At 37.3% G+C, this 15,011-nt stretch overlaps 1 long non-coding RNA gene across 1 annotated transcript in view; it reads right to left on the bottom strand.

Moving 5' to 3' along the window:
- The window catches only part of LOC143369814 (uncharacterized), a 129,498-nt gene that overhangs the window by 99,623 nt on the left and 14,864 nt on the right, over nt 1-15,011 (bottom strand). The gene's annotated exons all lie outside the window — the stretch shown is intronic.

The raw sequence follows: 15,011 nt of genomic DNA, 5'->3' as shown, positions 1-15,011 counted from the left end.
AACGGCCCCCCTCCATACTTACCAGACTCTGCCGGTCGCAGTCGAAAAGAGAAGGAAAGAAGGAGAAATCCAGTGCGATCGTCAGAGTCTGGTAGGTATGGAGGGGGGCCGTTCAGCGTAGCAGCAAGGCGGTGGTGTCCCCGGTGGCCCGCGAGCCACCAGTTAGTCAACCCTGATGTATAAGAATGGAACAGTACTTTTAACTAAAATTAATTCAGCAATCATTTTTTTGTCAAATAATGCAATTATTTTCATTTAGCGATGTAGATGTACATGTTATATTAATCATGTCATAATATTTAATATACTGATCTGCAGCTATTGAGCACATTGGACACCCTAACGCAGGAGTGTCGAACTTCCCCACTCCGAGAGCCGCGCGAGTCGGGCCCCCGGTCAGCCGGTTCCCCCACTTATTTTTCTCCAGGCGTTGCACAAGACCCGGCAGGGAGAGAGTGCGGCATCTGGAGGAAAAATTCGTCAGAGTGAAGTAGGTGTGGAGGGGGCCGGTCTCCTACGGCTCTACGGAGCAGGCGAAGAGGAGAAAGAGCCACTTGTTCGACACCCCTGCCCTAAGGTTACAGTGTAATCCAAGTCTTATTAAATGTTAAACACTACATCTTTAAATCGACAAACGTGTTTGTTTTGAAGTCTACTTTGTAGTCTCATATAATCTGTATATAGATGCTCATGCTTAAGAAAAGTCAAGTGCGCTTAGAATTATGTAATCTTTGGTTGACATGTGTGACTAAAAGTAGGTTAAAACAAATTGTTTTTTAAATTTGAGAATTATTTCTTACTTGCTTAGACCTTACATGGTGCTTAAGAGAATTGGTTAAACATATGTCATCTTACTTAAAAGAAATTGCATTCCTATTATATGCATAATAATACATTACAGTTATTCCATGTATAGGATGAACAACACCAGTTCATAATCATTTTAATTATTTTTACTTATAATAGATTCTGCTATCATGGACGCAAATTTCTTCATTTTGAGTGATTGGACTTTTATAAGTCAAGTTCTTTCGTTTTACTAATTTTCATTATCTCATTCAATTTTGTATGAACTTCAGTAATTCGAAAATTCTGATTTTTTAGAACTTTGCAGGTTTGTAGGGCACTCTAATAGAAGTATCAGGTAACTTTTTTCTGCTATTTTTTGGTTCTTCAGGGTGAAAACACCCCTCAAGGGTTAATTTGTGATTTCCGATTTGCCTGTACACTTTGAAAATTATAATGGATATAAAAAAAAATAGTCAAAATGGAAATTTAATAGTTTTTCATGTTGCATAAAACTATGCAATGAAATTGTTCAAAATTTGTAGCTTAAATAAAAAAACCTTCTTCATCACCTTTATTTTTTATTTTTTTTTTATCTTGGTACATACAACAGGCACAACTTGGTACAGATATTTTATGATTTTTAGCTGTCGCAACTCATGTTTAATTTACAATGGCGAGTGTTTAGATGATATCAACAACGAATCATTGCCGTCAGAGTTATCACCGTGTTATGAAGTGAAGTAAAGTACCCCCAAGGGGATTGGGTAAAAATTGGTCGCTTTCTTGTTTTTTACAAATATATCAATAACTTCGAAAACATACATGGCAGAAATAATTTTTTTTTACTTTCTTGTTAAATTTATTCTACTGGATTATTCTACCACATGAAACTTTCAGAGGTAATTTCACCCTTTAAATATGAATTATAACAGCTAAAGATATACTCATTTAAGCTACTCTACAAATCTGTAAAGGTACATCAAAATCCGCTTGTGATTTTTCGCGATATGTATTTCGAATTGTAGGAAAAGAAAGGCAATACACGGAGCAGCATACGAAATGAAATTGATTTGATATTTAAAAATAGGATTGTTTCATAGGGCCTGTTTTTAATCCCTAAAAATTAAACTTACAGTAGATTGTAAATACATATGTGTATATGCAGGGAATGTACAGTGTGTATCTTAACACATGGGACCCACTTCAACGGTGGCCGGGGGGCAGTAAAATGATGAACAAAGTTCATATAAACATGTGCCCTATTTGACCTTGTTCCCGAGTTATAATGATTTTTGTACTCCAGTATGTATTTTGCAACTCCTTACCTTTATAAGTCGTGTTGTAGATTTTCTCAAAATATCCAATACATGTGACTAAAATGGGGTGGTACACAGTGATGCATAAACCACATGCGATGTATGACATCAAGTGGAACTTCTTCCACTAGGGTAAAGGTACCAGTAGTTGACCATGTATCAGTAGTTGACAACTTTTCAGAAAAACGTGAAAAAAAGGGGTTCAGAAGTGCAACTATCTCTTTTCAACAGCGCGCCGCGGCTCCTAATATCCACAGTCCGCCACTTCTAAAAACCTTATTTTTCACGTTTTTCTGAAATGTTGTTAACTACTAATACATGGTCAACTACTGGTACCTTTACCCTACTTCACTTAAGGGGGTACAGGACTATTGGACATGTAAAATCGATGTTTTCTTTTGTGTCGGAATGCTTAGATACCAAGTAATCATTATGCCCGTACTTTTCACAGTTTATTGTGCATGCATTTCCGGATAATTGCCAAAAAAATAATTGTCGGAATGTTCAAATTTGTTGAGATTATTAAGCACTGAAGATGGTCCTGCGTAGTGCGCAACTGTAGTCGGTGTACGTAGTATCAGGTGAACCAATCATCTGAAAGCAAAATGCTTTGGGTTGAGTAATTTCTACACTAAAATCTACAGCATGGAACTTGGTTGGCGAATTTAAACAAAAATTGTGAAAGTTACAAACGAATCAATTTTTTCTCACATTTTTACGGAAGGAAATCGTCTTTAAACGTTTATAAAAAATTGAACAAACATCCAATGTTGATGCGAAATTTACATGTTATAGAGAAAGGAATTCTACACCTCCAGTTAAAATTTCAAGTGAAAATATTCATTCTTTCAAAAGTTATGATGTACACGGTGATGTGCGGTGTTTAAAAATGTAGTTTCGAGATAAACGCCTTCAAAGATAAGTCCCCTACGCCAGGGCTGGGCAACCCGCGGCCCATGGGCCGCATGCGGCCCTTTCCCCGACTTGCCTACTCTGCTGGGCCGCAGAAGAACAACCCCCACCATACTCTTTTAACTCCTGCAGTGTACGCCGTACCTATATGTGACCGCACTCGTAGGAGTAAAAGGAAAGGACATGGAGTGGCGGCTAATCTGCTAAAGGTGGGGAAACCGGCTGACTGGTAGCGGGGACTGTGCGGCCCGCGGCGGCGAACAAGTTGCTCAGCCCTGCCCTACGCCAATACCGCTCTGTGAGGCGGTTACTCGGCGGGGCACTCAGTTACGTTCAGCGCTATAATTTCCGTAATTATTCGAATTTCCTCATGAAACTTTGTTATAAATGTTCACAAAGAATGACACTTTTAGAATTAATAGTAATAAAAGAATAAATTTTTCCAGATTTCAATAGTCCTGTACCCCCTTAACTGATGGCTTAAGAGTTATACAAACATTTAGTAGAATCATTTACACTATCTTTGTTTGCCATTAAGAATTATTGGAGTACAAAAATGGTTATAACTGGGGAGCAAGGTCAAATGGGGCACAAGTGTATAAGAACATTTTTCATTGTTTTTGTGTGCCCCGTCCACCGTTGAAGTGGGTCCCACATATTAAGTTACACCTTGTAGATAGAGCGATACTGTAAAATTTGAATACTACAATACTACCCTTATTCCAACATTATTATTAACTGTTTAAAGATTTAGAATATTCTAAAATATAGTTTAAATCGCTTCCAGATAATTAAGCTTAATTGTCTGATTAATTACAAATTCATTCAAACAGCTGAGCTCCTTCACTGACATAGTCGCGTGTTCACGTTGAGAACATTCCACCAGCTGCTTGTTATTAAATAGCACATTTTTGCGACAATGTATATACGCTTATTTTGTTTGTTCGTTTGTCACAATGAACAGACATATGATAATGAAATCTTGACCCATTATGTACCGTATATGTGCCAGTGCTTAAAACACTTTACCAGGCTGAAGGTGGAATGAACATGGCGTGATATTAATCCTGTGCATGTAAAAGGGTTTGCATAACTCGGAACAGGTACTTCAATCATAAATTGAATGATTTAATTGATATAACGTTTTATGCCAATTCTGCAAATATCTTTAACGTAATCAATTGTTTATATTTATGGTTCATGAAAGTGATCCCCGTTTTAATTTGAGAAGTCTTAATAATTAAGGTACATACTTTTTAGGCTGTATGCGTGTTTAGTGTGAAACTAAGTAGATTAACTAGATGTATCTTACTTATACAATACATATGTAGTCATTTGTCTGTGAACGTGTGCGTGTCTGCTGCTGTAAATAAATGCAGACACATACAATATTCAATACTATATAATTACATAATAGTAGCAGTTATATTACATTAAAGTACAATTATTTTCGTGCGGAAAAGAAATTGTCACAATTACTTTTATGTTTTCTCGTATAAACAGAAACGTTTTTTTAGTCATGATCTGTAATTATACGACATCAAAAACTGTATTATTCAAACATTCCACTTATGATGCAGCTACAGTATACATATGCAATGTCAGCAATGTATGATCCGTATGTATGGGGTCTGTCGAATGGGAACTGCGATAGCATTTTGGCTTCCACCACGTTGTTTTCTTTATATAGTGGAACCACGCGGATTCCGTGTCTTTAGTAGAGGGCGTATAAATAATAAGTGGGAAGCGCCCAACCAATAGTACTTCACAGTAGGAGACTACACGGCCAAAGAGTAAAGATTACAGTTTTCTCCAGTTATGAGGATAACGCTTGGGGAACAAGCCGTTCTGTCAACGAAAGGGTATGCTATTCTACTCGCCTTTTGTCTTTGTCATTTTCTTTCAGTAATACTGTTTTTCTCTTGACGAAATGTTCTCTTAACGAAACGGAGGACTGAACCTTATAACGGGACAACACTGTACCTCTTCTTTGACACGGCGTGAGTGGTCGAATCGTGGGCAGGTTTTATACAGGGTGTTAAAAAAAGAGTCCAAGACTTAGGAGCGCATAGTACCTATTCACCGAGAGGTTTCGAAGATACTTAATCAACATAGATACAAGAGATGTTCGATGTGTCTTCCTTTCATTTCACTGCAAGATTGACATCTGCAGATCATAGATCGACGTACATTTTCAAGTACATATTCCTTCTCTGCCTCGTATTGTGCCGCATGCATTTTCAATTCGTTGTCATAAGTCCAATACAGTATTTTTCTGTTTATGTACGCCCAGTGTGTTGCGTAGAGGCAGTATATAGAACGCTCGTAAATACAGAAATAGATTTTACATAGAAAGAGTTGATTTTAGGATCTATGTTGATTAAGCAAGGCTCAGACCCTCTTTTTGAACACACTGTATGTACAGTAAGACCTCGATTAACCGGGTCGCGATGATCCGCAGTATCAGTTACCTTGGTCTAGCTCAGGCCTGTCCAGGGATTTGCTCGCACGAGCAACCACGAACTGCTTTTCGCTCTTGAAGGTACCGAGCCAGGCCCCTCGCGCCACTCAAGAGCGAAAGGTCCTCATGGTGAGGCATAACCGTCGCTCTTGCCTTCACTCACAACCAGACGCAGTTGCTCTTCGAAGGTAAGAGCAAAACTTGGACGAGTCTGGTCTAGGTTATCTATGGTCCTGGACTTACTGACAACATGCGGTATAATTATATTGTAAAAATGAAAAAAGAATGCATTTATTGTCATATAAAGAGCTTATTTTATATACCAAGTCTCAATTTATTCGGTCCGTATGTTTCTCGATTAAGCCGGTTAATCGAGGTCCTACTTATGTTTCGACCTCTGAATTCTTTCAGTGTTACCTCCTAGAATGGTTCTAATCCACTGCAGAAGAATATATGTAATATAAATGATGTAGGGGTACTGAAAAATACATTGAACACCAATAAATGCAAGGGAAAACAGGATCGCTAGATACATAGCTGGACAACGTTGTTAGAAGTCTTGCAGTAGCGACGGAGCCACACTCGCGAACGTGTAACATTTCAGGGCTCTTGTGGCACGTTTTCCCGTTATCCGATCAAGCCAATATTTTATACATGTTACTGTTTTGTAGATTGGAACTATTCTAGGTGGTGAGACCAAAAATATCAAAGTGTTACAGTTTTCCCGTATTAAATTCATACTGCCGCCTCCTGATCAATTGCGGCGAGACCATCTTTGCCACTGCTTTGCTCACTCGGCGCTAGAAGACTTTCCGCCACGAAACCTCGGCACGTCGACGGATGACAGCAATAAAAAGGGTGTGCCAGATGATACATCCACGACAGAAAATTAAAATGCTTATATTTTTCGTAAACCTTCCCGAGAGTATTGCCGTTTGATTGGAGAGGTTTTGCTGAAGGAAATAAGTTCAAAGAAGACGTAATTCGGTCTGTTTTTAATTATGGAGAGAATGTACTTTGCATACTGGAAAGTGGAACTGTAAAATCTGAATCATGATGTATTTGGACTCATTTTCATTAACTCATCAATCTATCAGCAATACTCTCACGCAGATCTGATGGTTGATATGAAAAGTTTAGTTTTCTGTAGCGAATGATTCATGCCGCAGGCAAGATTTGGCTACTGACCGCCAGGCCCTTGGTCGAGGGTCTTTTGCTGCGCTATTTCGTTCACGCTCGATGTATCATTCTTTTCCTTTCTTAAACAGTTCGGGCGAAGATCTAGCTAATTGTAACCCTAGGAAGTAACTACTTCCTCTTCCCCGGTTTATTGAGACCGGTCTGCCACAACCACCGGACATTAAAATGGGAAGACTGTAATACTTGTTCGATATAAGGACGAAAAAGATTGTTCTATAAAATACACAAATGTAGAAAGTTGTGAAGCCAAAAAATGAACTTGTGTTTGATACCACACTGTGTATGTCTTTTTCAAGAATTAGGATATCTAGCATGTTTCTATGTGCAGATTTAAATAGTACAATAATAATTTCTTCACAAATTTATTTTTCAACTGAATTTTACGCTGTTCAATTTTGGAGTATTTTCTAAGCTTATGATAATGCTGAATACATGTATGCATAATTTATATTTTTAATACAATGTTAAAAGTGTTACCTAATGTTGCATGCTATCTGCAGTTAAATATATATACCTATATACTGTAAGTGTCACAAATATGTACTACATTTACTTTGCCTGCTACATACGTATAGCAAACAGACTTAAAAAGAGGTATTATACCGATAGTATTTGGAACAAGTATGAGAAATACTTAAGCCTATATAGCAGGGATTGAATATCTTCTGAAATTTCGGTTCTTTACAACAGTTAGGGCAAATCCGGATGAGAAGGCCCACCAGGAGAGATGGCTCAGTTGCTATATGTCAGATAATGTTATACAATAGTGCAAACAATTCCTTCAGTACAAGCCAAACAGTTGAGTAAATAACCTTGTTTCGTTTTTTCTATGTTTTTCTGGATACATATGTTGAAATAGGTAACTGGAGGCTACATTTCACCTCTACTTTAGAGTTTTATTGCTTTATAGCAATGGTGTACAGAATGTTATTCCAAACATACTTCTAAGTTAATTTTCATTTGATATTTTAATTAACAAGACAGTAGAGGTATTGAGGGACAATGTAGCGAAGTATTTGGTCATTTACATACATATTGACCTTTGCTGTCAAAGCTATCGAGTGGAGCATCTCTCCCCGGAAAAGAAGAAATATGTCCCAGTCATGATTAGGATAGATACCTCAATAATAATAATAGAATTGTTTAATTTAGTTTAATAATAGGTACGTTTAATAATTAGTTTAATAATCCTACGTGTGTCTGGATGTTTGGAAGCTTGTTACTTCACGTTGCAACTACGCAACGAATCTTTCTGAAATTTTGTATACTCGTAGTCTAGGACCAGGAATAACATATAGGATACTTTTTACCCCGATTTTTTAACCGATCTGGATCAAATTTTGCATAATTACTCTTTAATATCCTGCGGAAAATATGGACTACCATGAAATCTGGACATCCCCCCCCCCTTCCCCCTTATTTCACCCCTCTGACACTTTGTGACAATCAAAGTTTTACACGGGCAACGCCGGGTGCTTTAGGTACTAACTAGTATGAAGTTAAATTTCACGTGTTTCATTTCAAGCAATTCTCATCACTTTGAATTCTGCTTTTGTTTTACTTATTCTTAATGGCTTACAATGTTAATATCAGATTTAATGTGGTTAAATTTTAACTACAAGTGAATTTTAATAAATCTGTAGTTCTAGTAGTATTAACTCATAAATAATTTTGATTTCATTGTTATTTTTCTTGAATAATTGTGAGGGCCATCTCTCCCGGCATCTCGGGAGAGATGGCTCGATGTCATGGCTTCAGTTTTCAATCAGTTTTATCATTCTGATAAAATAAATCATATCAGTATTAGTGTTAATAGCCATTTTATGTTAGGTGGGCCAACTGTTCCGGATTTACCTTGTTCGAAGCAACCACTGTGTATAACTGTTTCAAGGAGCAGAAATGCATGTTCTATTTGTTTTCAATCCCTACTGCATACAGTATCAGCGAATAAAAAGGCATATACAGATGATAAATCATACAAATTGAAGAAGGTATCAAACTTTTTAAAGTGTGCATTTAATGTCATTCCAATGAAAAATAACTTTGTAAGAAAGCAGCTTGAAATGTATTGCGAAAATATTAGATTAAGATGTATACTCCGTGTCATTTAAGAAGGAACCTGCCGACCGACGAGTTTAGACCGGTTCTGCGCAGGTTGACGCTCATTGGTGCCGGGAGAAGCCACTATTGGCTGTACCCCCACCAACGCTTTTTCGGAGCCAATGAGCTCATTCTATATGCGCGAAACGGGTTCCTTCTTAAGTGACTGGGAATACAGGTACACGAATTTGGAAACATTTATTAGACCGAAATGAAAAATGTTGTAACATGTATTTCTAAAAATGTATACTCTTAAAATGCTTACTTCGATAGTTTCATTTCATGTTTAAGTGTTATTGCAATGTCTAGAAAGGAGTCTGTCTTCACCTAATAAGATGAATATTTTCAATAAGAAAGAGACATATAGTAATACACTTTTGCCGTGTTTTTATAAGAATATGAAATATTGTATATCGAGTGGAAGAAATATAGTGAAAATTTGAAGTACAGCGCACTACCGCAATCGCCTCTTCTTATTTTTATGACATCATTCAGGGGCGGCTTTAGCATACTTGGCACCCCCGTGCAAGATTATCATGGCGCCCCTCCAAGAGCACGAAAATCAATTAGCAGAACGGATATAAATGAATAAACGCATACAGTAGCGCCCCTACAAATTTGGCGCCCCGGGCAGCCGCCCTGACTGCCCCCCCCCCCCCCCTAAAGCCGGTCCTGACATCACTATATCTGTTCCACTAGCTATATGAACAAGTGATATTTAAAATACCCCTTTTGGATGCAGCGCCCATGCGTGTCATTCACTACGCAGTACAGAATGCCACAGGTCTCTAACACCTTTCCGTTATGATGTGCCCATGTCTTAACACTGACAGCCGCTGTGACGTATGCGTGATTTCACGATTTCGATTGTATATATGTAGCTATAACTTTCTGTGAGTCTAAGAAATTAATTTTATTTCATATTTGTCACCAACAAAACTATAGTATTTAAAGATTTATATCCGATTTCCGGATATGCTGTTTTGATGGTTTTAAAAATCAATGAATATATATTTTAGAAATTTGAAAAAGATCGACGACGGGCGTATGTTTGCCCAAAAAGTGAAAAGTGTTAAGCCGCGTACAGATTTGTAATGTAACCACGTTACCTAACACCGTAACGTTACAAAAAGAATACCTACGTTACGGTGCACAGTGATTCCGTCTTATTGATGACCTAGCGGGACAAAAGTCCAAAATCATGACCCATCCAAAATGAATGAATCCTTGTCACACCACAATCTACTGAGTCAGAGATATCGGAAATGGATAGGTACGCAAATTTCTATGTATTTTATAAAAATGACGATCGTCCAAACGTACGCGAACCTAGAAATTTTTGTGGGGTTTTGTTCTATTTGCTTTATAGAATACATATTGGCAAGTTACAACTGCAAATATTTGCAACTCTGCATTATTAAACTGTTTGTTTATTCGCGAGTCATAACACAAAATCGGAAAATAGCCGGATTTTCAGGGGTCAATTTTACCCCCTTAGCCTGAATTTTTGGGCAGTAAAAAAATGCGTAATACATACCAATATATCCTCTACATATTCCCAAAGTTTCATAATTTTAGGAATTTTCGTGTTGGGGATCTTCCCTTGTGAGGGGTGAACGTTTTAAGGGTGGTAAAACAATGTGGATGGTGTTTTCCAAACATTTTCATCTAATTGATGATTTATGGGCGATCCGCGACTTTTGTCCCGCTAGCTTCTTAATAGACGGACCACTGTGCGGTGTTACGATTAAATTGAGTTTCCGAACTTATCCTACGCGCGTAACATTACACCCGTATTAGCATCATTAGCAGCAGCAGCATACATTTATATCCACTACGTTTTTTGCTTTTATGGAAGTGCAATGGATGCTTTGAATGTCAGAACTGCAGCAGTCTGTGTCCGCATTTGGCTGCGTTCTGATGTGCAGATCCTGAGGTGCAGTGCCTGATGTCATATGGACAGCAGATCGACAGCAGATCGACAGCAGATTTCGCCGTCTGCTAGGCACAGCAACAGCGCCATCTGAGATCCAGAATTACCAAGCAATTGCCTACAGATGGCGCTGTTGCTGTGCCTAGCAGACGGCGAAATCTGCTGTCGATCTGCTGTCCATCTGACATTAGGCACTGCACCTCAGGCTCTGCACATCAGAACGCAGCCAAATGCGGACACAGACTGCTGCAGTTCTGACGTCAGATTCGGCTGCCAGATCTGGCTATCAGGGTCCCTGATAACCATCTGTCTCCAGTCTGACATCAAATTGGTAGCAGGGTCTGGCTCTGGCATGAGAGCGCAGAGTCTGACGCCAGAACCGTAGCACACGGCAGAATCTGCTGCGGATCTGCTGCCGATCTGACATCAGGCACTGACATCAGGCTCTGCACCTCAGAACGCAGCCATCTGCGGACACAGACGACTATGGTTCTGATGTCAGATTCTGCTGCCCAGATCTGGCTATCAGGGTTCCTTTTTCTTATACGCGTTGATAAGTTGAACTGTTGCTTCTGTATTCCACTCCATGTCTCATACAGTCCAAACGCAACGGCGGTCTTGATACAACTGCTCATTCGTAACGTAATAACGTATCCAAATTTTGTTACGCTGCGCAGTTACGAATTCCGTCCACACTGTTGCGTAACGGTATTACGTTACAAATCTGTGCGCGGGTGTAAGCTCTCGGTTGGCGGTGCTTCAGTCTTTTTGGACCCAAATTTAACGCCACCCAGTGCAATAGTAAATAACAGCACAGAAAGCCTGAGAGATCGGAAACATTAATTGCTTTAGCAAAAAGAACGTCATCTAAAATACTTATAACGGGTCTGGGTTAGGTCTGGGTCCAAACTCCATATGGACTCTAGCACCGTCTGTCGTCAGAGGGTTAACCGTGCTATGTAGTCTATGAAAATTTAAAAACTATATAAATTTCGTTTCTGTGTCTCTGAATTTCGACATGTATGTAAGTGCGCTATTGCTACGCCTTCCATTACTTTTATAATCTTACTATATTTTTTCATTTAAATTCACAGGACGATTCTAACAACTGGAGCGAACTACATACATATGCAGGAAGCTTACATACTTAGTAAAACGTTAAATGGTTTACTGAGATCTAACTTTTTCTGATTATATTTTCTCCAGAGATGTAGCACTGAAAAACATAATTGCATTTTCTAATGGAATCATAAAATATTGTTGACATAAATAAATTTTCTTTTTCTGTCTACAGAGCAAGTTGACGGTATCAAAGCATGAATACCTTACATGGTACTTAATCTATGACAATGATACTATGACATTCCTTTCAAGATGAAATATAGTTATTAAATAAAGTCTACGTTTAGTCGTGAAATAATATACTGTAATAGAATAATAAAGTGTAATATGTATGACCTATACATCTGTAGTATTCTCTCCTCGATACCTTTATTTAAACAGTTTATGTGAATGCAATAGAAAGATTACGTAGTACTACACAGGAAACAAATTGCAATTATATGTATTTCGTGGGTCCGTTAATACATCCACGAAAATATATGGTCAGAGGCAGGTAGATCTTGGTAAGCCACGGAACAGTTATCTTTATTAATTTCTTCTTGTTTCACTTATTGTTAGAAAAGAACCGTGGCTACTTCAGTTTCTAGATTCACCTTGTATCAATCTGCTCACTTACACTGGCGGTTTAACGTTTAATTACTCTGAAGCTATGCAATACAGGGAAATTAACTCTAATTTTTTAAAATTTCAACAAACTAATTTGTTTACATTTGGATCATATTTTCCTACACATTTTTTAATTGATGAATTTATAACATAACCTTTAAAACAATTTTAAAAAAGTAATTGATTATATTACAGCAAATTAAAAAAATTGTTGCGTATATTGTTAGTGTGCACGTGTCTAAAATAGAGGAATTATAAAACAAATTCATTGAATTGAAAAATAGGTGGGTTTTGTATGTTAAATACGCACGAATATTCGAAACAGGTAGAATATGTTCAAATCAACCGTATTTGTTGGGATATTAGGTTTTTGGACAAAAACGTGTTCGCCTCGTGTTCGGTAAAAACAAAGAGATATCACCTTTTGCAGATAATAAAGATATATATATATTTGCGCACAACAATAAATCAGCAGTGATCCTACTGGTATAAATACAAGTGTGTTGACTGCTTGATCACTGAGGTATTTTAGGATTATAAACTTTAACATTTGCTCACAATGTTTCTTACTTTTACTTTGTACACTCATTCGGATTACAAACGGAAGTGAGAACACGCTCGCGTTTTCGCCGGGCCGGTGCCCTTGTTCTGGAACATTCCCGCGACTCGCAGCGCACTCTGTTTTTAACGCGCGAAATATGAAATTGTTCAGCGATGCTGTCGCTTCCAACAGTATTTAATATTGAAATGTAGCATTTTTTATGTATTTGTTTATACATTCAGACTAAATTGGAAATATATAAATACTACAATGGAGTGGTATTCTGCGATAATAACGAAACAAACTGTTGTTTATTTGAGCATCAGTTTTGAAACAGTGTACGACATACACTATGTTCACAACGTACTACAACAGCACGCAGTTTTATAATAAATTTTTAAACAATAAGCTTTGTTGTTTCATATAATTACATTCCAATTGTGATTTCGAATTGTAAATATTGTGAAAGTTATAAAATATTTACAGAAAATCGTTAATTATAGAAAATATTACAATAACTTTATAAGTATATTTGCATTGTATATACATTCCGGCATGTACTAGTTATATAGATTTATATTTAATATTATTTTGCGAATGCATACGATATTTGTATTAATTTGTACGAAATAAATAGTGGTTACGCAACCAAAATTTTGCGATATCTTTAACAATTTTTTCTGACCAAACGGTTCGTTTGTGACACATGGTTTCTTTTAATCTGTCTCTCTTCTCAACGCAGAGAATACGTCGATGTAAAAAAAATTAACATTAATTTAGTATACTCCATGTGGCATAATAACTTACGAAAACTGTTTTTGAGGTTATAACTAAGTACAGGGATATTTTTATAGAATATAATAAATTTCTGCTGAAACACTGCCCAAAAATTTTATAGACAATCATTTTAGTGTCACTGACACTGAGGATTCCTTAGTTAGATGCATAATATCCAGTACCTAAGTTTACCTGAAACGTTCGTGGGAGTCACACTGTCACATTAGCTATAGGTTTTGCCAGGGTTAGGGGAGACCGCGGCTAGTTGATACAGAGGGCAAGTTGGGGGCTGTTTTCGTTTATATAAAGAAAAAGTAAATAGTTTTGATACATCCAAATTGATCTTCCAAATAACATTTTTTCATTCATTTTGTACGTACTTTCTCAAGCTTTCGCTTACTATATATTAAAGAGAAAGGACCAAAGAATATTTTGGCATATTTGTTATTAAGTAATTAATTCAAATAAAAAATGAAAAAAATTGAAAACTGAATAACGTATCAACTAGCCCCACAGTGAGGTAAATTGATACACTTTGCCATCGTCCAAATAACATTTTTTCATTCATTTTGTATGTTCTTTCTCAACTTTTCATTTACAATATATTAAAGAGGAAAGACCCAAGTATATTTTAGCATATTTGTTAGCAAGTAATTAATTCAAACAAAGATGAAAAAAATTGAAAACTGAAAAACGTATCAACTAGCCCCGGTCTCCCCTACTTTAATTTTGCAACATGCAACACTTGAGTGTATGTTGGAGGAAATATACCACGGGAAGAACAGGCCGTGGTAAAAAGCTGAAGCGGTCAATTAATCGGTTTGAAATGAAAACGTTTCTTGGAACTACAAGCGCATCTGTGGGGAAATTACAGAACTATGTGTACATATAATCATTAACAGGCCACAAGCACAAACCAGCTTTACACACTGATATTAAAAATACTATACCTACTGCTTTTAAAGGCTTCACTTAAAGTAGACCCCTAAGACAATGTTTAGCGGTGCAAAAGCGGTCCAAATTGCAACATATATTGCAACTTGCATTTTCAATCTGGGCTGAAGTTTATTGCTATGAATTATGGATATTCTGGAATTTGTCGTTGATCGTTAAGCTCAATATGGGTCGATTGCCACGGAATTGAATAGCATGCAGATCTTGAGATATGTATAGGAGAGGACTGGGTTCAAAAGTCTTTGATGGAGGCCAAAATTTCTAAAAGGCAATCAAGATTGTCAAAGAAAAGAACGATGC

The sequence above is a fragment of the Andrena cerasifolii genome, chromosome 6 (genome assembly GCF_050908995.1).
Source record: "Andrena cerasifolii isolate SP2316 chromosome 6, iyAndCera1_principal, whole genome shotgun sequence".
Classification (NCBI taxonomy): Eukaryota; Metazoa; Arthropoda; class Insecta; order Hymenoptera; family Andrenidae; genus Andrena; species Andrena cerasifolii.
Note: the sequence above shows the minus strand (reverse complement) of the source record. Positions and strands in the feature narration are given on the sequence as shown.